Below are 24,480 nucleotides of genomic sequence, written 5' to 3'. Positions count from 1 at the left end.
CCTGGTTAAATGCTAGCAGATGTAATCCCTTACAAAATGCCTTATTCTCTGATTGTCTATAATAGTGCACTGATAACCTACCATCATGATTCTTAGTGGTGGGCCAGTGGCCGATAAAAAAATGCAAGGTTTTCTTTTAGTTCTTACATGAAATGAAACGCAATTCCATAGGTTCATTATTATATCCAATAAGAGCTATTTACTAGTAATTTAATAAGTGAGATGATTGACATTTATAGCATGCATAGCAAAATACTTTTAATAACATCATATTTTTAAGTATTGTAGTTATTAATAACATATGAATTATTAATATACTTATTTACAACATGAGATAATGTTTCCCTGACTAGCTTGTGGACTTCAAATCTTGCATGCATTAAAATCATTTTTAAAGATTAGAAAAATACAGGTTCCTGGAAACTCACCCAGATTCACAGTATCTAAGTCTGGAGAAAGGGGTCCAGGTATGGATGCTTTTAACCATCTTCCTGTGTGACTCTTTTGCAGCTGGCTTTTCAGTGTGGTATCAGGACATTTGAAAAAACAGTGTGCCAAGCAGAAGTCTAAGCACAAATTCTAGTTCCCATTTGAATGATGACTCCATTCTTGCCTTTTACCTCTGAGAAACTTACAGAGACCTAAACCAAACTCTGAATGGATATTTAAAGCTTCCACTTCTTCTTTGGGCATTGGTGGTACAACGAGAAGGGCCTGATTATTTCTTTGAAGTCATCATCTTCTGAAGTTTGCTACAAAAACACTTAGTCATTTGAGGTGAGACTGTTTCTGTCTGATGGATAGAAAAGGGGGAAAATTTTACTCATATCAATCAATAAAGAAGTTCTGGAAAGGTCTTATATTTCCAGAAAATAAGCCAATTTAGTAATATCACATGTCTTCTTTGTACTTGTTTTGAATTATCTATAGCCCAGACTTAGTCTGGGTGAGAAATAAGTATCACAAAACAATATTTTCTGAAAATGAATCCATCTTCAAGTCCCTGCAAGTGCTTCTTGGGAGTCCTCAGGTGTTTTGGTCTCTGTTCAGGGTGAGAGAGATTACTGATCGACCTTCATTAGACTTTTGCTCATCTTCCTTGGTAATAGGAATTTCAGATGGGTATGTGGCTCCCAGAATAATCTATTAGAATCCCAGTCTTCCTTTCTGCTGAAGAGACCATGTATTAAGCTCTGGCAGAAACTTAGAAGTGATCCATGGCATGTCTGGGTTAAGGAGGAGAACATGCCTCTCACCTTCTCTTCTTTCTCCTTGGCTGGGGCTGGGATAGAAAGGTGGTAGCAGGAGTTGAGCAGGGTGATGGGGTGACTAGAGGGAAGAGGTCAGGGATTTGGAGGACTTCTTAGAGCAAAGCTACTGTATCAGTCATAATTTTGTAAGAAAGAGAAATGAATATCTATGTCTTAGTTTATTTGCTCTGCTATAACAATATGCCAAAGACCAGCTGGCTTATAAGGAACAGAAATTTGATTCCTATGGTTCTGGAGACTGGAAGTCCCAGATTAATGTTCCAGGAGACTCTGTATCTAATGAAGATCCCTATCCTGATTCACAAAAGGCCCCTTCTTGCAATGTCTTCAATGGAGGGAGGGAAGAGCTTCAGTCTTTTCAACCTACTTTTGAGGGTACTAATTTCATTCATAAGGGCCCACCTTCAGTATCTAACCACCTCCCCAAAGCTCCACCTCCTAATACCTCAGCTTGGATTATATTTCAACCTGTGGATTTGTAAGAGGGATGAAAACAGATATACCATTCTATCACATGTAAACCAATGTTACTGGGTCTCTCTTACACGCAGCCATCCTTATGTGCTAATGTGCAACTGGTTATCTCAGTTACCATTCACCATCCATTCCAACGATTTCTAGGCAACAGAGGACTGATAGTGTCTTTGAGGCAGCTTGATTGGCACCTGATGTCCAAGGGGCCTATAAATTGCTCTGAAAGCAATTCCAACAGGAAGCAAAGTTGCCTGGATTTGCTGCCTCAGGAGGCTTCTTCTCTAATAATACATATGAAAATTATTCTGGATTACTACTCAGGTTTGGGACTATTGGATATATCAGTAATCTTCTGTTCCCTCATCAGTTGGCTATATCATAGCCCCAAACTGAACATAGTGTAAGTATTTGGCAAGTCGGTTGGTTAGCAGATAATTATTCAGCAACTATTAGATTTATATTAGTGTCAGATTCTGATGATAAAATATTTTAATAGGACCTTATTTAAAATACTTGAGAAACTATCTAAGTGATAATATATGAGTGTCAAATTGGACAGCACATGACATACATACATGTACAATGACTAGTGGGCTGGGGTCCTATTTTGAGAGAGGATGGTTTAGAAGAAGAGCTAGTAAGAGAGGTCTCAATGAGCTGAATCTGGAGCTTTGCTGGTGGGCATCATTTTCCTATCAGATTTTACCCGTGCACAAACTGATAGAGGAGGTCCTAGTTGGAGATTGAGTCAGGTCATACCTTCTGAGTCTGTAAGCCATAAAGATGGCACACCTACATTCCCATTGTTAGAAAATGGAAGTAAATTTATCCCTTCCTGGAAGCTTTATTGCCCTAGTTGTTGAGCTCTGAGTCCAGGTAGGAGACACTACAGTTCCTCAAGCCTGCAGAGTGGCCCCCTGTGGTAGAGCTACAAACTACACACAGAACCCTTGTGAAAGGGACACCAAGCTAGAGGTCAGGATATCTTTTACAGCCTCACAAAAGTTTACTGGAGTTAGGATGTAATGGATTTTTCAATATCAGACCAAAATATTTTTAACTTCAGTTTTTTTTTTTTCAGTCCTGGGGATTGAACCTAGGGCACTTTACCACTAAGCTACATCCTCAGCTCACTCTTAAAAATTAGAGATGGGATGTCACTAAGTTGTGAAGGCTGGCCTTGAATTTCCCATCCTCCTGCCTAAGCTTCCTGAGTAGTTGTGATTGCAGGTGTGCTTCACCTCACCTGGGCATTTTCAGTGATTCTTATTCACTTTAGTCTCAGTATTGGAGCCAAGAGAGAGGAAGGATCCTTGAGCTTAGAGAGTGCTTCCAGTAGTGGGAGTACCTTTGAGAGATGGGAGAGGAAAAGTCAATTTCCTGGAGTGGGGCTACTGAAAAAAAGGGGGGGCTACTTTTCCCCCTTGAATAACACACACCAACCTTTTTTTTAAAGGATGAATTTGGTTTTCAACAATTTATTTTATTAAATATAAAACAGAATCAATATGTTGGGATTTCTGCCGTGATGTGAATATAAGTTCATGGAAATCCTTGCTTTCTGCAAAATCATGTGTGAACCTATAACAAGGATAATGTTAAAAATAAAGTTGAGGCAGGTGGATGACTCAAGACTTGAGCAAATTTTTAGCCAAAATACTGATGAAACCATTAGCAATCCTAGTTAAAAATGATGGTCGAAACCCTTGAAAATGAAACAATGCAAAAACTATAGGTGTGTTAATGGAAGTCCAAGAAAGAATAGGAGCTAAAACTGAGTTGAATGGCAAAAAGTGGAATGAATGGATACTGAAGGCACCAATGCTTCTCAAGGTCTAAAGTGCATACAAGGAATCAAGGGGCATTCAAATGCAGATTCTGATTCTGTAAGCCAGGCAGGGCCAGGGATTCTGTATTTCGGCCAGTTTCCCTGAGCTGGTGCATTGGAGTGGCCAGAGAATGCAGAGTTGTAAGGATTCCTCCATGGCTGGGGCTGGTAAGCTTTGCATGAAGACATTGTTTAGTTATAGGGACAAAGCCTAATAAGCCGGGGAAGATTATGTGTCAATCAACATGCCACTTCTGTCTTTCAGATACTCCCAAATTATCAGTCTTTGGTGAATTAATTTGAATTGCAGAAATGCATTTTAGCACAAAAGACTCTATTTGAGTCTAATATTTCCTTAAAGATAGACTTTCACTCTGTTGTTTTTTAGAATCAGGAAGTGTTAGAGCTAAAAGGAGACCTATGACCATCTTATTCAATACTTTCATCTTATAGGTGATAAAAATGGAGCCCCCATGTCACCTGCCTAAGGTAAAGTCATAGTTTGGACTTAACCATCTCACCAATTCTTTTCTACTCTCTCACTCTATCTGGCAATCAGTGATTGGACAGGTTTATCTTAGAGATAATTTTTGTATCTCTCTAGTTTTATAATTATTCTCCCCATTTCACCCAAATGATTGGTTCCATTTTTGGGGTAGGAGAAACAGTGATGATGTATTCCACATTCCAGAGTCTTGAATGAAGCATGTGTGTCATGGATGTGTGCATCTTCAGAGAGCTCCCATGTCACATGCTGAAATGTGCCAGAGCCCTCTCCTTGCTTCTCAGGTTTGCAGTAATGAAAGGATTCTTGTGGGAAGAACCAGAGAGAAATCAGAATGGAACAGTGATTGGAAGAGGAGAAGCCTCTTCATGGTGCTTGGTTCATTGACCATGTCACTCAGGCTTCTGGATATCTCCACACCTCAGTGAACCTGGTCTACCATGAACCTGACAGTGTATGTTCAGCAACCAAGCAAAATAAGAAAAACAGTCTGTCGTGCCTGCGGGCTGCTGGGAAAATTGTTGCTGAGCCCTGGCTCTGATTGATTTTGCTAGCTAACTGGATCAGCTGAACCATTCTCTTAATCCCTTTAAGCCTTAGATTTCTTTTGCAGCCTCCTTTCACCAAGCAGATGATCACATTGTTCCCTTTCAGGCTAAGATTTTGATGCTTTCATTTTGTCTTTTTGTTACTGATCATTTTTCACAGTTTTCCTTTCACACTACATTATGAACAGTTTTGTATTGGTAAATGCTTAATAACCAATTCTCTAGTTCTTGGTTTACTATATGCATATATATGTACCTCCGTTCATTGCAAAATATCACTAATAGAAAGGATGTGTGACCCACAATTGACATACAATAAAACATACGGAACACTTTGCTGTCAATTCCATTTAGGCAATGGAGTCTCACGAAATGCTTTCATTGCCATTTATTGAACTCATATTTGCAGCCAACTTGCAGTTGCAATTAAGAATGAGTGTAGATTCCAACATGGAGGCGGGCGCAGAGAGATCAAGTCTCTGACCTCGTCAGCTGTGCAGGCATAGGGAGTCTTAAACAACCTAAATCTGTTTGCTCAGGATCACTAGGCAATGCTGAGCTGACGAGGATCTGGGGCGAACATTCTGGGCCTCTCAGAACACACACTGAGGCCGGATCGGCTGAATTCAAGCTCCCGTTCGCCTGCTTCCCGCAGACAAACAGCTGTGACTCAGCACTAATCCATCCGGCTGAAACAACTGGTCAGCCCTTCTGATCCTACGGAGGTAAATGCCTACCGAGCCTTCATAGGTAGTGGCCACAGGTTTGAAACGGGGCTTGGGAGAGACAGTAAGGACCCACCAGTTGCATTGGTCGCCCGGCAAAGGGAAACGAACTGTTGCCATTTGCAAGAGATACCACCATGGCAGAGATCTGATGTCATCAGACTGCAGTGGAGGAGATAACTTCATTGAAACCTGCGGCTACAGGTGTGTAATTCCCTAGCCTTCCCTCTCCACACATCGGGGAAACCTTAAGGGCCCCTCCCAGCTCTCCCATGAGCGCGATAGCCATACCGAGGGAATCAGAGGTGGTGCGGGATCTGCTGCGCGGAACTACCGCTCCCACCAGTGCTGACAGCTGAGGTCTCTTGCACCAGCTACTGGGGGCGTGGCTACCGGAGGGCAAGTAAAATTCGCTGAGGATTCTCAGCCCCAAGCTCTACAAACTTAGGGTCTGAGGGAATGGCAAACAGGGAGAGTGTGCCCAGTCGTCCATGAAAACAGGGCTCCCGGGAGAAGCAGACCTGGCGTGTAGCCAGTATTGTGGTGAGCGGCACCTGTGAGAGGGGCCTGGCTAGAGGAAAAGTGGGAAGGGACTAGACACAAGAGGAGGCCCTAGGCACTCAGGATTGGAGACTCGCCCAGGCTGGGAGGAGCTGCTGCACAGTGATTGGTTCCCGCGTATTGACAGGAGAAACTTGGCCTGGTGGGCACAGCGCCACCTACTGGAAGAGAAGTTAATCAAACTCTAAGACTGCATTTATTAGTTTTTTTTTCTTTTCTCTTTTTTTTTTGATTTGGGTTTTTCTTTCATTTTCATTTTTCTTTCTTTTACAAAACCTTTAAAGAAGAATTGATACCAATACTTTTCAAGTTATTTCAGGAAATAGAAAAAGAGGGAGCTCTTCCAAATTCATTTTATGAGGCCAACATCACCCTGATTCTGAAACCAGACAAAGACACCTCAAAGAAAGAAAACTACAGACCAATATCTCTAATGAACCTAGATGCAGAAATCCTCAATAAAATTCTGGCGAATCGAATACAAAAACATATAAAAAAAAAAATGTGCACCATGATCAAGTAGGATTCATCCCTGGGATGCAAGGATGGTTTAATATACGGAAATCAATAAATGTTATTCACCACATCAATAGACTTAAAGATAAGAACCATATGATAATCTCAATAGACGCAGAAAAAGCATTTGACAAAGTACAGCATCCCTTTATGTTCAAAACATTAGAAAAACTAGGGATAACAGGAACTTACCTTGACATTGTAAAAGCTATCTATGCTAAGCCTCAGGCTAGCATCATTCTGAATGGACAAAAGTTAAAGGCATTCCCTCTAAAATCTGGAACAAGACAGGGATTCCCTCTATCACCACTGCTATTCAATATAGTTCTCGAAACACTGGCCAGAGCAATTAGACAGACGAAAGAAATTAAAGGCATAAAAATAGGAAAAGAAGAACTTAAATTATCACTATTTGCAGATGATATGATTCTATACCTAGAAGACCCAAAAGGGTCTACAAAGAAACTACTAGAACTAATAAATGAATTCAGCAAAATGGCAGGATATAAAATTAACACGCATAAATCAAAGGCATTTCTGTATATCAGCAACAAAACTTCTGAAACGGAAATGAGGAAAAACACTCCATTCACAATATCCTCAAAAAAATAAAATACTTGGGAATCAACCTAACCAAAGAGGTGAAAGATTTATACAATAAATCTACAGAACCCTAAAGAGAGAAGTAGAAGAAGATCTTAGAAGATGGAAAAATATACCTTGTTCATGGATAGGCAGAACTAACATTATCAAAATGGCGATATTACCAAAAGTTCTCTATAGGTTTAATGCAATGCCAATCAAAATCCCAATGACATTTCTTGTAGAAATAGATAAAGCAATCATGAAATTCATATGGAAAAATAAAAGACCCAGAATAGCAAAAACAATGCTAAGCAGGAAGTGTGAATCAGGCGGTATAGCGATATGAGATTTCAAACTATATTACAGAGCAATAGTGACAAAAACAGCATGGTGCTGGTACCAAAACAGGCAGGTGGACCAATGGTATAGAATAGAGGACACAGAGACTAATCCACAAAGTTACAACTATCTTATATTTGATAAAGGGGCTAAAAGCATGCAATGGAGGAAGGGTAGCATCTTCAACAAATGGTGTTGGGAAAACTGGAAATCCATATGCAACAAAATGAAACTTAATCCCTTTCTCTCGCCATCCACAAAAGTTAACTCAAAATGGATCAAGGAGCTTGATATCAAATCAGAGACTCTGCGTCTGATAGAAGAAAAAGTTGGCCCCGATCTACATATTGTAGGGTCGGGCTCCAAATTCCTTAATAGGACACCCATAGCACAAGAGTTAATAACAAGAATCAACAAATGGGACTTACTTAAACTAAAAAGTTTTTTCTCAGCAAGAGAAACAATAAGAGAGGTAAATAGGGAGCCTACATCCTGGGAACAAATTTTTACTCCTCACACTTCAGATAGAGCCCTAATATCCAGAGTATACAAAGAACTCAAAAAATTAGACAATAAGATAACAAATAACCCAATCAACAAATGGGCCAAGGATCTGAACAGACACTTCTCAGAGGAGGATATACAATGAATCAACAAGTACATGAAAAAATGCTCACCATCTCTAGCAGTCAGAGAAATGCAAATCAAAACCACCCTAAGATACCATCTCACTCCAGTAAGATTGGCAGCCACTATGAAGTCAAACAACAACAAGTGCTGGTGAGGATGTGGAGAAAAGGGTACACTTGTACATTGCTGGTGGGACTGCAAATTGTCGGCCAATTTGGAAAGCAGTTTGGAGATTCCTGGGAAAGATGGGAATGGAACCACCATTTGACCCTGCTATTGCCCTTCTCGGACTATTCCCTGAAGACCTTAAAAGAACATGCTACAGGGATACTGCCACATCGATGTTCATAGCAGCACAATTCACAATAGCTAGACTGTGGAACCAACCCAGATGCCCTTCAATAGATGAATGGATAAAAAAAATGTGGCATCTATACACAATGGAGTACTATGCAGCAATAAAAAATGACAAAATCATAGAATTTGCAGGAAATGGATGGCACTAGAGCAGATTATGCTTAGTGAAGCTAGCCAATCCCTAAAATACAAATATCAAATGTCTTCTTTGATATAATGAGAGCAACTATGAACAGAGCAGGGAGGAAGAGCAGGAAGAAAAGATTAACATTAAACAGAGACATGAGATGGGAGGGAAAGGGAGAGAAAAGGGAAATTGCATGGAAATGAAGGGAGACCCTCATTGCTATACAAAATTACATATAAGAGGTTGTGAGGGGAATGGGAAAATAAACAAGGAGAGAAATGAATTACAGTAGATGGAGTAGAGAGAGAAGATGGGAGGGGAGGGAAGGGAGGATAGTAGGGGATAGGAAAGGTAGCAGAATACAACAATTACTAATAGGGCATTATGTAAAATTGTGGATGTGTAACCGACGTGATTCTGCAATCTGCATTTGGGGTAAAATTGGGGGTTCATAACCCACTTCAATTTAATGTATGAAATATGATATGTCAAGAGCTTTGTAATGTTGTGAACAACCAATTAAAAAAATAAATAAATAAATAAAAAGAATGAGTGTAGTCCTGATACAACAGCTGATTGATATTTCCGTTTCCATTTGCTAGACAAAATTGAAACAATGAAGAAATAGTTGGAACGTCATCTAGCAGTGACATGAGTGATTCTTTTGCTGAATGAAATGACAGTTCCGAATTCTAAGAAGATACAACCTTAAATGTGGGCTATTGCGGTGTCATGGCCACAGATGTGGCATGCATGGAAGAATAATCTCTATCATTGTTTTCCCCATCAATTCTTCAAAATAGTCAATCAAGCTCTGATTTGTAGCAGTTGGTGCTTTCCATGATGGGAATCCTCCCGTGAAGGCACAATTTGGTCTCTGAATATGATGTCACTGAAGCAGAGCTTCAGGGAGATTTGCAGCTGCCCACCATTGCACTGTGTTCCCACTGGATGGACACAGCAAGTGTAAAGGCCTCAAGAGTACAGGTAGCAGTGAAATGTAACAAAACAAACAGGAAGTGATAAGTTCTGGGCACTTATTATTCTTGGGTTTAATATCATTTATTTATTGTAAGTTTGTATGACTTAGTTTCTTAAAGAAAGCATCCTTGGTTGCTCATTTTTATTTATAATGTGATATATAAAAATAAAATTAAAGATAGTCATCAGCATACAAAATATTACACAGTTGCATATATTATTTGATTTTAAATAATAGCTGTGTGTAGCAGCTGGCACCTTAAATTCCTGACAAGTTAAAAATCACCTCTTATGAGCCAATACGAGCCAGCTCCAGCCACCATGGCTTAAGGGGAGAGTTGTGTTTTACTAATCTTTGCATCGACTTGCATGAAGTAGGCATTTAGTAAATGCATGTTCGATTCATTTAAATCTATAAATCAAGACATCTGTGTCAGAAGATTATTTGGAATCCTTTCCAACTTCAATACTTTTTTCTTTTTTTAAAAAATTACATTTTGAAATAATTGACCCAAAAGCATAAAGAAGAAAAATAACAATTATTCCAATCACTCAGTTTAAACCATGGATCACATCTTAGTGTGTTTTTCTCAATTGTCTTGTTAGTTAATGATGCATGCTTATGGAAAAGAAATCAAGGAATGTAAACCTATAAAGATGAAAGTAAAAATGATCACCCAAAGCTACTACTGCAAAATAGCAATTGTTATTGTGAGGTTGTTACTGTTTCAGCTTATGTTCTGTATTTTTATTCAGAAAGAAAGGGGAAGGATAGCTAGGCACTTATATATTTGCAACACACATATGAAAATGGAATGATGCTCCAGATGTTATTTTAAAATTCAGTTTGCTTGTGGATTGAACTTAGAAAAATACTGAAAGTATTATTAACTTTCAAATATATAATGGACCCAAAGAAGAACTCCTTATTATTACCTAAAGATGGTTTTAAGGTTAAGAAAGACACAGAGTCCAGGAGCTATGGCACATGCCTGTAATCCCATCAGCTTGAGAGGCTGAGGCAGGAGGAACAGGAGTTCAAAGACAGCCTCAGCAACTTAGCAAGGCCTTAAGCAACTTGTATCTAAATAAAATATAAGAAAGGGCTGGGAATATGGCTCAGTAGTTAAGTGCTCCTGGGTTCAATCCCTGGTACAAAAAAAAAAAAAAAGACAGTTTTTAAATTCCATTCCTTATACAGAGTTTTCTGTTTTTCTCTGTTTTCATTTGTTTGCTTTTGTTGTTTTTGCTTTGGGTTCAGGTTCTGAAAGATGAAGGTGCGTGTACTCTCTCAGTCTTCTTTTTTTTTTTTTGAGAGAGAGAGAGAAAATTTTTTAATATTTATTATTATTATTTTTTTAGTTTTTGGTGGACACAACATCTTTATTTTTATTTTTGTGTGGTGCTGAGGATCGAACCCAGCGCCCTGCGCATGCCAGGCAAGCACACTACTGCTTGAGCCACATCCCCAGCCCTCTCTCAGTCTTTGATATGTCCCCTCACAGCACACCCAATTTTTTTTAGTTATACAATTATTTTTATATTGTATAAGCTTGTTAACACACACATTATGATCCTATGACCATAATTCTTACAGTTATTGAATATCAGCTTCATATTTAGATGAATTAAATTCTGGCTACCTGTCTTTTTAACATTGCTTCTACCTTTGTGCGTTGTTTACTTAAACTCATCCCTTAGTTATTGGCTTTTAATGCCAAACATTTTTATGTTTAAAAAAGGCTCACAGACATGACATTTCTTTAGTTATTCCTTGTTTAAGAAGCTATGTCTTACTGACATATTTTTTACATTTTTTTATTTGTTCTTTTTAAATATACATAACAGTAGAATGTATTTTGATCTATTATACATACATGGAGTATAACTTCCCATTCTTGATGTTGTGCGTGATGTGGAGTTACACTGATCATGTATTCATATATGAACATGGGAAAGTTATGTTGGATACATTCTACTGTCTTTTCTATTTCCCCCCCCCCACTTCATGACATCTTAATTTGATATGTTCTCAGATGATGCTTTCTTTTCTTAGAACTTTGTAGATATTATTCGATGTCACCTCCATTGAATGGAGTTACAGAAATTTGTAAAACCAGGTGTGAATGTATCCATCATTGTGTGACTTGCTTTCTCTGCTTGGTGCCTGAAGAATTATTTCTTTATTTTTAAACTCAAAGCTTTACAAAGACAAGTCTTGGTGATAAATCTTTGGTGTCAAAAATTTTGAGGCACAATGAGATTTTTGTGATGTGTGATTTCAATTCTTCACTTCAGACACATTCCTTTCTAACTCTGAATACAGAATTTATTCACTTGTTAGATTTTCTAATGTAGGTCCAACACTATTCTTATCAACTCATGTGTTCCCAATGCATGAGTGTCCTTCTCATTAATGTCTTTTTAATCTTCATTGAAACATTTATTTAATGTCATTAATTTAATTTGATTTTCAGTGATGTCTATTCTGTTCTTTTTTAATCACTTTTAAAAGGATGCAATTTGACATCATGTTCTTATATTTCCAATCTTTCTCTCATAGGCTTCTTCAGGATGTTGTTTTATTCAATCAGTGCTATTTGTGAGGAAGTTTATGGTCTTCCGTTTTAGGCTCCTCATTTTTCTTTGGTGTGTGTGTGTGTGTGTGTGTGTGTGTGTGAGAGAGAGAGAGAGAGAGAGAGAGAGAGAGATTATTAGGCCAATTAACATGTATATTATGCCTTTTATTTTTTTAATATTTATTTTTTAGTTTTAGGTGGACACATATCTTTATTTTACATTTATGTGGTGCTGAGAATTGAACCCAGTGCCTCATGCATGCTAGGCGAGCGTGCTACCACTTGAGCCACATCCCCAGCCCAATCATGGCTTTTCTTTTCATCTTACTTTTAATTAGATTGGTCTATCCAGACATCCTATATGATCACAAATAGAACGGATGAGTGATTATTTGACTCCCTCCCCGCTTGATCTGGCTTTGAGTCATTTCCTCATGCCAGCATGCTTCTCTGACCCTTAACTTCTATTAGAGTTAGTCCCTCTTTCCTTTCAGTACTGAGGAAGGAGAGGGCACACAGGGGATATCAAAGCCAGGCAGAGAGACTCAGCTCTGATTTTCTCTCTCCATTTTATCCTTTCCCCTCAGCAGAGGTTTTTGCTATTCTTGAGTTCCCATATTCTTCACTTGGGCTGACACAACAAAATATCACAGACCATGTGACTTAAACAACAGAAACTTATTTTCTCATGGCTCTGGAAGCTGGACGTTCAAGATCCAGGTGGTAGCAGGGTTGGTTTCTCCCGAGGCCTCTCTCGTTGCTTGTTCATGGTCACCTTCTCTTCATGTCCTCATGTGGCCTTTGCTGTGTTCACATCCCCTCCTCTTAGAGAAACATCAATTAGACTGGATTAGGACACATCCTCATGGGCCTCATCTTAACTGAATGACCTCGTTTAAGGCCCTATCTTCAAATACAGTTACCTACTGGGGCTTGGGTTTTCAGCATATGAATTTAAGAAGCACAATTCAGCGTCAAACAGTTAACACAGTAAAAGATACAAGCACAAATTTGAGTAAAATATAGTAAAATATCCAAATAGCACAATAAGATTGCTGGCTGATTTTGTTCATTGCCTAGCCCCCATTCTTAAAGGGGGAGTGATTCCTGACGTTCTTACTTCTGATGAAAGTGGACACCGTAGAGGGAAGGAAGAGGATAGGTGGAGGATGCATTCCCAGATCTACCGCAGCCTCCTGTCCCAGCTTTTCAGATGGTAGTAAATGAAGAGAAAGCAGTTGCAGTTGATAAACCACAGAGCCCAAAATCATTCCCATCATTATTTAAGTGGAAGGTCACTGTTACCAACAGCTGGCATTTGGGCTGAGACAGATCAGATCTTCCTTCTAGAGTTTTCCTTCTGTGGACTCTGAAATACCTCTCTTAGGGAGCCCTTCCAAACTCATTCTATGAGGCCAACATCACCCTGATTCCGAAACCAGACAAAGACACCTCAAAGAAAGAAAACTACAGACCAATATCTCTAATGAACCTAGATGCAAAAATCCTCAATAAAATTCTGGCGAATCGGATACAAAGGCACATTAAAAAAATTGTGCACCATGATCAAGTAGGATTCATCCCTGGGATGCAAGGATGGTTCAATATACAGAAATCAATAAATGTTATTCACCACATCAATAGACTTAAAGATAAGAACCATATGATCATCTCAATAGACGCAGAAAAAGCATTCGACAAAGTACAGCATGGCTTTATGTTCAAAACATTAGAAAAATTAGGGATAACAGGAACTTACCTTGACATTGTAAAAGCTATCTATGCTAAGCCTCAGGCTAGCATCATTCTGAATGGACAAAAGTTGAAGGCATTCCCTCTAAAATCTGGATCAAGACAGGGATGCCCTCTATCACCACTGCTATTCAATATAGTTCTCGAAACACTGGCCAGAGCAATTAGACAGACGAAAGAAATTAAAGGCATAAAAATTGGAAAAGAACTTAAATTCTCACTATTTGCGGATGACATGATTCTATACCTAGAAGACCCAAAAGGGTCTACAAAGAAACTACTAGAACTAATAAATGAATCCAGCAAAGTGGCAGGATATAAAATCAACATGCATAAATCAAAGGCATTTCTGTATATCAGCAACAAAACTTCTGAAACGGAAATGAGGAAAAACACTCCATTCACAATATCCTCAAAAAAAAAAAATAAAATAAAATACTTGGGGATCAACCTAACAAAAGAGGTGAAAGATTTATACAATGAAAACTACAGAACCCTAAAGAGAGAAGTAGAAGAAGATCTTAGAAGATGGAAAAATATACCCTGTTCATGGATAGGGAGAACTAACATCATCAAAATGGCGATATTACCAAAAGTTCTCTATAGGTTTAATGCAATGCCAATCAAAATCCCAATGGCACTTCTTGTAGAAATAGATAAAGCAATCATGAAATTCATATGGAAAAATAAAAGACCCAGAATAGCAAAAGCAATACTAAGCAGGAAGTGTGAATCAGGCGGTATTGCGATACCAGACTTCAAACTATATTACAGAGCAATAGTAACAAAAACAGCATGGTACTGGTACCAAAACAGGCGGGTGGACCAATGGTACAGAATAGAGGACACAGAGACTAATCCACAAAGTTACAACTATCTTATATTTGATAAAGGGGCTAAAAGCATGCAATGGAGGAAGGATAGCATCTTCAACAAATGGTGTTGGGAAAACTGGAAATCCATATGAAACAAAATGAAACTGAATCCTCTCCTCTCACATTGCACAAAAGTTAACTCAAAATGGATCAAGGAGCTTGATATCAAATCAGAGACTCTGCGTCTGATAGAAGAAAAAGTTGGCCCCGATCTACATATTGTAGGGTCAGGCTCCAAATTCCTTAATAGGACACCCATAGCACAAGAGTTAATAACAAGAATCAACAAATGGGACTTACTTAAACTAAAAAGTTTTTTCTCAGCAAGAGAACCAATAAGAGAGGTAAATAGGGAGCCTACATCATGGGAACAAATTTTTACTCCTCACACTTCAGATAGAGCCCTAATATCCAGAGTATACAAAGAACTCAAAAAATTAGACAACAAGATAACAAATAACCCAATCAACAAATGGGCCAAGGACCTAAACAGACACTTCTCAGAGGAGGTCATACAATCAATCAACAAGTACATGAAAAAATGCTCACCATCTCTAGCAGTCAGAGAAATGCAAATCAAAACCACCCTAAGATACCATCTCACTCCAGTAAGATTGGCAGCCACTATGAAGTCAAACAACAACAAATGCTGGAGAGGATGTGGGGAAAAGGGTACTCTTGTACATTGCTGGTGGGACTGCAAATTGGTTTGGCCACTATGGAAAGCAGTATGGAGATTCCTGGGAAAGCTGGGAATGGAACCACCATTTGACCTAGCTATTGCCCTTCTCGGACTATTCCCTGAAGACCTTAAAAGAGCGTACTACAGGGATACTGCCACATCGATGTTCATAGCAGCACAATTCACAATAGCTAGACTGTGGAAACAACCCAGATGCCCTTCAATGGATGAATGGATAAAAAAAAAATGTGGCATCTATACACCATGGAGTATTACGCAGCACTAAAAAATGACAAAATCATGGAATTCGCAGGGAAATGGATGGAACTAGAGTAGCTTATGCTTAGTGAAGCTAGCCAATCCCTAAAAAACAAATACCAAATGTCTTCTTTGATATAATGAGAGCAACTAAGAATAGAGCAGGGAGGAAGAGTAGGAAGAAAAGATTAACATTAAACAGAGACATGAAGGGGGAGGGAGAGAAAAGGGGAATTGCATGGAAATGGAGGGAGACCCTCATTGTTATACAAAATTTCATATAAGAGGCTGTGAGAGGAATGGGAAAATAAACAAGGAGAGAAATGAATTACAGTAGATGGGGTAGATAGAGAAGATGGGAGGGGAGGGGAGGGGGATAGTATAGGATAGGAAAGTTAGCAGAATACAACAGTTACTAGTATGGCATTATGTAAAAATGTGGATGTGTAACTGATATGATTTTGCAATCTGTGTTTGGGGTAAAAATGGGAGTTCATAACTCACTTGAAGCTTATGTATGAAGTATGATATGTCAAGAGCTTTGTAATGTTTTGAACAACCAATAAAAAAATGAAATACCTCTCTTAGACCTTTGGAGAATGAAAGAACGTAAAAGTCTATTGAACTAACCCTTTACACTACAGAGGAGGACCTGACCCCAGGACTTTAGGATTACTGAGCTCAGGTCTTTGTAAAATGAAAGAAAACCCAGGACAAGCAAGCAACACTCCTGATTTTGTTAGGTTTTCTTCATCTGCCTCTGAATATGAGTTCAAGACAGTCTGCTTTCTTCTTGTAATAGAGACTTGATTTCTTTCAAATCAAAACATTTCATTTCCCTCTTATAAATGCCTGGGACTGTCTGCTGAGTGGAATTGGTGTTATATCTGCCAATTGAGACTTATACTTCTTTGTAGTCTTGAGTCTGTATGAAAGAATTTCCTAAATTCCATAATATGAAGCCAATTGGCCAGTTAGAATGCCACTTAGGAATAAAATAGAGCTCTTGGAAAAAAAAAAAACTATGAGCACATTTATTCTATTTTATTTAAATATAAACCCCAAAGCTCTATTAGACTGACTGCTAAGTGGACAAGAAATTGAAGATGCATCTTTTGAGGAATTTCTATTAAATTGATTCTATTAGATCTGCTGTAATAACAAAATGGGATTGTGGGTTTGTTACTATGACATCAAAATAAACCTTATTTGTCAGAAATTGGTATTCTGAATACATGCTAATACGGAATTATATTTAGCATCTGTATCTTTTATATGACATGATTTGGAATACACAAATAATTTACACATGGAGGCAAGCAATCATAATTGATATTTACACATTCAGAGTGGTACCATGAAGTCCTAGTTATCTTTTCTGATGGACATTGGTGGAGGTGATGGTGGAGAATGGAGAAAAGTGTGGTTTTAGAAGTCATACCCAAAGAGCCAAAAAAGATTCAAGTAGGAATTTACCAAATTAAAAAGGGCTAATTTATCCTAGTCAGATATGGTCAGAGAACTGGAGACTTTCCAAACTTTCTGTTATAGATGAAGAGCTTGAGCTCCATTGCATAGAGATACTAAGCTGAAGTAAAAACATCCAGAAAGACAATATGTTTTCCACAAGGAGGTGAGAACATTGAGCAGTGCTGAGTGGGAATATGTAGGTTTCTTTAAAGATGGGGAGCAATGAGTGCCGAGGGAAAGGAATGACAGGGTCGTGACGGATGAGGCAGGCTTGGGATTATGACGAACCTTGGACAACATATAGAATTTGGACCATAATCATTTATTCCTGACATTTAATCTGGTCAAAACGAAAACTTCAGAATATGTGTCAATTAATAGGAAGAATCTAAGATTTCGCCCTATATGCAAAGTCTTATTATAACGGAGCCCAGGTCTTTGTAAAATGAATGCTACCAGTACGTGGCTGGTAGAAAAAGGCCAAGACCCTGAGGCCAGCAAGAGCAGGGATGGCATTAGCCATGATCCAGTGTGAGCGGTTTTTGTGCCATTTCTGTAACTTCTATCCTCACAGACAAACACGAAGAGGGCCAGGTGGGACTTGGAGATGACATGGCTTATACTCTGGGAGAGAACACCTGAGTTTAGGGAACCAAAACTTTTGAAATGGGCAGTAAGCATGCTTGTCCTTTGTCCTGAAGGAAGATATGTTCTCTATTCCAAGGCTGTTTACTATAGAGAGATATTTGAAAAAATAGTTTGTAACAAGGAGTGCATAACAGATGCAGAAACATGAGACACCCATAGAAAGTAATCTCCCAGCAACATATTGGATAAAAAAATCTTAGAAGATCCATAGCCAATATATCAAATGCTGAATATAGCACTCCCTGACAGGCATCAAGAAGCTGATCCAGGAATATGGGGAGTTTTACTGACTCACCTTGGTTATGTCTGGGGGCACTATGGACATAGGTGATGACATGGAGCTGTGATGTGGATCCTCAATGAGCAAGTCAAAAAGTGAAGAATAAAAATCATTCTATATTTTAAGTGATAAGAAGGATTATTTAGTTAGAGAAAGTTGAAGGGGTATAAATGGAATTTCTTGTATTTTCTTCTCAGTAGATGTATTTACTTTAACTTTTCTCTAAAGAAAATTGTTTATCTTTCTTACAGTCAGAAACAAATATATAAAATGCTATTTTAAACAATGTACTTAGATAAAGAGTTGCATATATATCTTTCAGAATAAATATTTCAGAGGTGTGGAAGAAATACTTGCATTGATCAGCTCTGACCTTGGAAAGGTCACCCAACTTTTTAGGTGCATTTTCTACTAAACTTAGAACTTCAACTTAGTGACTTTAGAAATAACTTCTCTTTAGAATTTAATTTCTGGATTTCAGAAAAAGGAACTTAGGTAATCCATTAGACATAACTTTTAGACTATAAGAATTGTGACACTGAACTTTTAATGCTGGGAATTCTTTTAATTTTTCTGAAGCAATTTTAAGTCAAGGTAGCCTGCATTCCTACAGTGGTTTAAATAGAGTTCAGATGAAATGCAGAGAAATTAGATATTGATTCATGGTTCCTTGTGTCTTTATATAGTGTAAGACCTTTTCTCCAAGTTAATGACCAGCTTTTAAGGGATTAGATGTGGATTTTAGGTTTGACCTATATCTTTCCACTCTATTACGCATTTGCTAAAACAGAAGCAAGCAAGAAAGAAGAAGAGTATCAATCCCAACAACATGAGAGAGATGTGCTTAATTGCGAGTTAGAAGAGAATTGTCATGCAAGGTGAGCAAAGGTGGAAATCATCCGTGGTTGATTCCACATCTTTCCAGGGCACTCATGGGATACCACATTTTCTGTTTACTCTTGTGTAGCCATAAAATGGTCTTTTTTGATTTGATATTTAAGAGGAGACAAGAAACAAATGTCAAGATCGTGGGGTGAAAAATGGAGGAAAGTGAAGGTAATCTCCCAGTCCTACTAAGCAATTTAACCTGTACTGGTTGTACCTTAATGGCTCTGTATTTTAAATGACAAGGCTCTGTATTTTAAGCCTTAATGGCTCTCATTATGGAGAAATGGCTTATTCAACCTGACAGTCCTAATTCAACTGGCCATAATTTCTATTCATTTCCAAAGTTTGCTTCCCCCCCCACCCCAGCTTTCACATGAGGAAAATGTCTGCTAATTGACCAGAAGAGTTTTGTCCTCCAGTCTCTCTGCTTCATTCTACTGGTTCACTTCATCACTGCCAGGCCTGTGAGTGATCAATCATTTTTGCATCAATTGTACTGGCTTGTAAACTTTGACCATATTCTCATTTAATTAAACCTGTTTTTTTTTCCTGTGATTTTCTCTATTAACAAAATTATGGAGAAAAGTGATAATTTGTTCATGGTGTCAGTGTGAGAATAATATTAACCATAATACCTAACATGTGTGCATGATCACTACATTCATGGTACTGACAAAACATTGACTTGAAGTGCGTAATCCCTTATGGGAGACTGGAATTTTCCCCTATATTATAGACAAGAAACTGAGCACTCAAGGGTTAAGTAATATTGTGAAACAAGAAATGACAAGTCCATACTGCAAAAGTTTCAGGGCTATGTTATTACAGGAAACCTTCTGTACATGGTAAAGATGGGACAGGGTTATACATGATCTGCTGAGAGGCAATTTCTGTAAAGGTACTTATAGGTTTCATTACATGTCGTTGGAATCTTACAGAACATCTGGACATATCACCTAATTTACAAAAATGGTACAAATACCTCTATTTTGTATCATTGTCTCGAATTGAAAAGGAAAAACAATGTTGTCTGTTTAGCTTATTAGTTGAACTTTACTGGCAAGGAGAACTTGGCAAGAATTCTGCATGACGTGATGGTTAAAGTTTGGATTTTGAACCCAGTATCTAGGTTTGAATACTAATTTTACCACATTATATTACTTATGGTAAATCTTTTAATCTTCAGTGCCTCCATTTTATCATCTTTAAACATTTGAAAATCTAAAGTAGGGAAGATATATCCCCTTGTCCCCAGCGTTTTGGTTATCCTGAGTTCATTGCATTTCTATATAAATTTTAGGATCAGTTTATCAATTTCTGCCCCCAAAAATGTTACCTGAGATTTTGATAGCGATTATATTGCCTCTATAGATCAATTTGTGAACTCGTCATTTTTATAATTTTAAGTCACTCAATTAATGATTGCAGAATACTTTGTATTTATTTATTTTTGTTTTAATTATTTGGGCAATTTTGTAATTTTTGGTGTACCAGTCTTGAGCTTATTTTTGTTGAATTAATTCCTAAGCATTTTATCACTGTTGATGCAACTGTTGAAGAAATTGTTTTCTTCATTTCATTTTTCTTTTGATTATTCATGGTCACAAAAATATAATTGATTTTTTGTATTGATCTAGTATTCTGAAACCTTGCTGAACTTTTTTCACTAGTTCTAATTGTGTGTGTGTGTGTGTGTGTGTGTGTGTGTGTGTGTTTCTTGGAAGTTTTTATATGCAAGCTGTCATTTTCACATACAGGTAGTGTTGTTGCTTGTTTTTGTTTCTTCTCTCTCCTAATTGTTCTGACTAGAACTCCAGTGTGAAGATGAAGAGAAATAAAAGAAACATCCTTGTCTCATTCCTGATCTTAATTAAGGGAGAGTGTCCAGTCATTCACCAGGAGCAGGTGATGTTAACGGTGGGATTTTGTAAAGGTTCTTTTTCAGGTTAAGGGAGTTCCCTTCTAGTTCTAGTTTGTTTAGAGTTTTTATCATGAATGGGTGTTTGAATTTGTCACAACCTTTTTTTGTGCACCCATTTTGATGGTCATGTAGTTTTTCATTCTTCATCCTATTGTATGGTCTATTGCATTGGTTGATTTTCATTTGTTGAACAAACCTTGCATTTCCAGGATGAATGCATTCAGTCATGTTATAGTTTCAACATGCTTCTGCATTCAGTTTGTTTGTAGGTATTAAAGTTACTTTTGTCTATTGTCATATAGGAATATTGTTCTGTGATGTCTTTGGTTTTGTTCTCAGGGTAATACTGGCCCCATGGAATGATTTAGGAATTGTTCCCTCCACTTCTGTTTTTGGGGAAGAGTTTATGAAGGCTTCAAACGTTTAGCATAACTCAACAGTGAGGTCAACTGGGACTGGGCTTTTCTTTGTGGAACATCATGATCATTAATTCAACTGCTTCACTTATACTTTTAGTCAGATTTTTTTATTTCTTTTTGTAAGCTTTAGTAGTTTGGATCTTTTTAGGAATTAGTCCATTTTTACCTAGGTGGTCTAAATTATTATAAAATTGGCATATTGTTCTCTTATAATTCTTTTTCTTTTTCTAAAATCAGGACTACTGTCCTATCTTTAATTCCCAATTTCATCCATTTGGATCTCTCTGTTTTTCTTATTAGTAGAGCTAAAGTTTCATCAGTATTACTGCTATTACCCAACATTTGGTGTATCAGCTTTCTTTATTATTTTTGCATTCTCTATTTTGTTTATTTATACTCTAATTTGCATTATTTTCTTCTTTACATTTGTTTTGAGCTTAGTTTCCTCATGTTTTTCTAGTTCCATGCAGTGTAAATTAGGTATTTGAGTCCTTTTATTCTTTTTTTTTGTGGACATTTATGTTTATAAAGATCCCTCTGAGCTATGCTTTTATTGCCTCTTACAAATTTGGGTATGTTGTATTATTCATTTTCATTCAGCCCAAAATATTCTCTATTTATGAGTATATGCTGTTTAATTTTTACTTTGTTGTGAATTTCCAGATTTTCTTCTATTATTGATTTCTGATTTCATTCTGTTGTGGTTAGAAAATATAAGTCATATAGTTTCTATGCTTTCATTTTTTTAAATAAGAGGTTTTTGACCATGTAATTATGGCCTATTTTAGATGATGTTCATGGTGCATTTGAAGAACATATATGCTACTAATTTGGAGAGAGGTCTGTTAAGTCTAGTTGGTTCATAGTCCTGTGCTAATCTGCTGTCTTCTTGCTGATCTTCTATCTAGTTGTTCTATTTACTACTGAACATGGAGTCCTGAAGTCTCCAACTATTATTATTGAATTGTTTATTTCTCCCTCAACTTTATCAATTTTTGCTTCATGTTATTTTTTGTCTTTGTTATTAGGTATTTGCATATTTATAATTGTTAAATCTTGGTGAAGTGATCTCTGGTTTTTGGTGGATTAATCCATTCTGTCATTTTAAAATATCCTTGTTTGGCAGCAGACTACAACAGACACTAGTATGGCAGTATGTAAAAAAGTGGATGTGGAACCGATGTGGAACCGATGTGAATCTGCAATATGTATACGGGGTAAAAATGGGAGTTCATAATCTTCTTGAATCAAATGTATGAAATATGATATGTCAAGAGCTTTGTAATGTTTTGAACAACTAATAATGAAAAATAAATAAATAAAATTAAAAAAATAAAATATCCTTGTTTGTCTTTAGGAACAAGTTTTTTTTAAAAAAAGGTCTTCTTTTCTGATATCAATATAGTCCTTCAACTATTTTTTGGTTACTCTTTGCATGTTACATATTTTTCATTCATTTATTTAGCTTCAACCTACTTTTGCATTTGAATAGGAGACATGTGTCTCATATATAGCATATTATTAGATCATGCCATTAAAAAATTAATTCTCCCAATTTCTGTCTTTTCCTGGAGTGTTTAATCCATTTGCATTTATTGTAGTTACTGATAAGGTAAGGCTTACGTCTTTTATTTTGCTATTTTTAAATATAATTCCTCTATTTTTTCATTACTTCCTTATTTGGTTTTCAATAGATATTTCCGAGAGTGCCATTTTAATTTTCTTCTTGTTTCTTTTCTGCTATGGTTTAAATGTATTCCCTGAAATTCATGTGTTAAAAATTTAGTCCCCAGTTTTAGTCAACTTTTAATCACTGTGACCCAAAATACCTGGTAAGAACAACTTAGAAGAAGAAAGATTTATTTGGGCTGATGGTTTTCAGAGGATTCAGTCCATGGTTGTTATGACAGAAACATGGACTAAGGCATAGAGGAGGAAAACTTCTCAGCTCATGGCAGCCAGGAAGCAGAGAGAGGTAGGTAAAAGAGCCAACTATAAGCTAAATCCTTCCAGAGTCCTCCCCAGTGACATACTTCCTCCAACGAGGTCTCACCTTTTATTAGTCCTTTTAGCTGTCAAAGGACTAATACATCAAATGTATTATTCCACTGATGAGATTGGAGCCTTCATGATCCAATCATTGCCTAAAAGCTTCACCACTGAATCTTGCTGAATTGAGGACCCTGCTTTCAACATGTGAGCTTTGTGGATATTCAGGTTTAAATTATAACACCAACGCAATTGTGTTGAGTAGTGGGACCTTTAATAGGATTAATGTTATAGTGGGGGTGGCTTTGTTATTGCAAGAGCTAGTTTGATAAAAGCAAGTTTGGGAGGCTGGGGTTGTGGCTCAGAGGTAGAGCACTTGCCTAGCACATGAGAGGCCCTGGGTTCGGTTCTCAGAACCACATAAAAATAAATAAATAAAGGTATTGTGTCCAACTACAACTAAAATAAATAAATAAATATTTTTTAAAAGCAAGTTTGGTCCCCTTTTACTATCTTTCATGTGCTATCTTCTCATGGATTGTTTTCTGCCATTTTATGATCCAGCTAGAAGGTCATAAATATTTTTTAAAAGCAAGTTTGGTCCCCTTTTACTATCTTTCATGTGCTATCTTCTCATGGATTGTTTTCTGCCATTTTATGATCCAGCTAGAAGGTCCTCACAAGATGCAGTCTCTTGATCTTGGACTTCCCAGACTCTACAACCACGCACCAAATACATTTCCTTCCTTTATAAATTACTCAGTCTGTTGTTTTCTGTTTTAGCAGCACACATGAATGTGTATGACAGGTACCTTCTTCTCTCTTGATGCTTGCACGGTTCTTTGTCTTTGTTTTCATGGTGTTTGTCCATAATACTTTTAGGTGTGGATCTCTTTGGGTTTATCTTGCATTGTGTTTGTTGAATTTCTTGAGTATACAAATTATTGTTTTTCAAAAACAGTTTGGAATTTTCTGAGCTTCTATTTCTTCCAAAATTCTCTGGCTCCCTTTTCTCAATCCTCTCCTTTTGGAAATTCCATTTTGTGTATGTTGGTACACTTGACACTAACCTACATGTCTTTGAGACTCTGTTTATTTTTCTTTGTTTTTCTTTTCTGTTCCCCAGACTGGATAATCTCAATTGACCTGTTTTCAAGTTTGTTTATTCTTTTTCCTACCAGGTCAACTTGCGTTTGAGACTCTCTGGTAATTTTTAAATTCATCTTAGTTATTTGCAACTCTAAAATTTCTATTGGCTCATTTTAAAATCAT

The sequence above is a fragment of the Spermophilus citellus genome, assembly GCF_964194105.1.
Source record: "Spermophilus citellus genome assembly, chromosome: 6".
Taxonomy (NCBI): Eukaryota; Metazoa; Chordata; class Mammalia; order Rodentia; family Sciuridae; genus Spermophilus; species Spermophilus citellus.
This window is presented reverse-complemented; position numbering follows the sequence as displayed.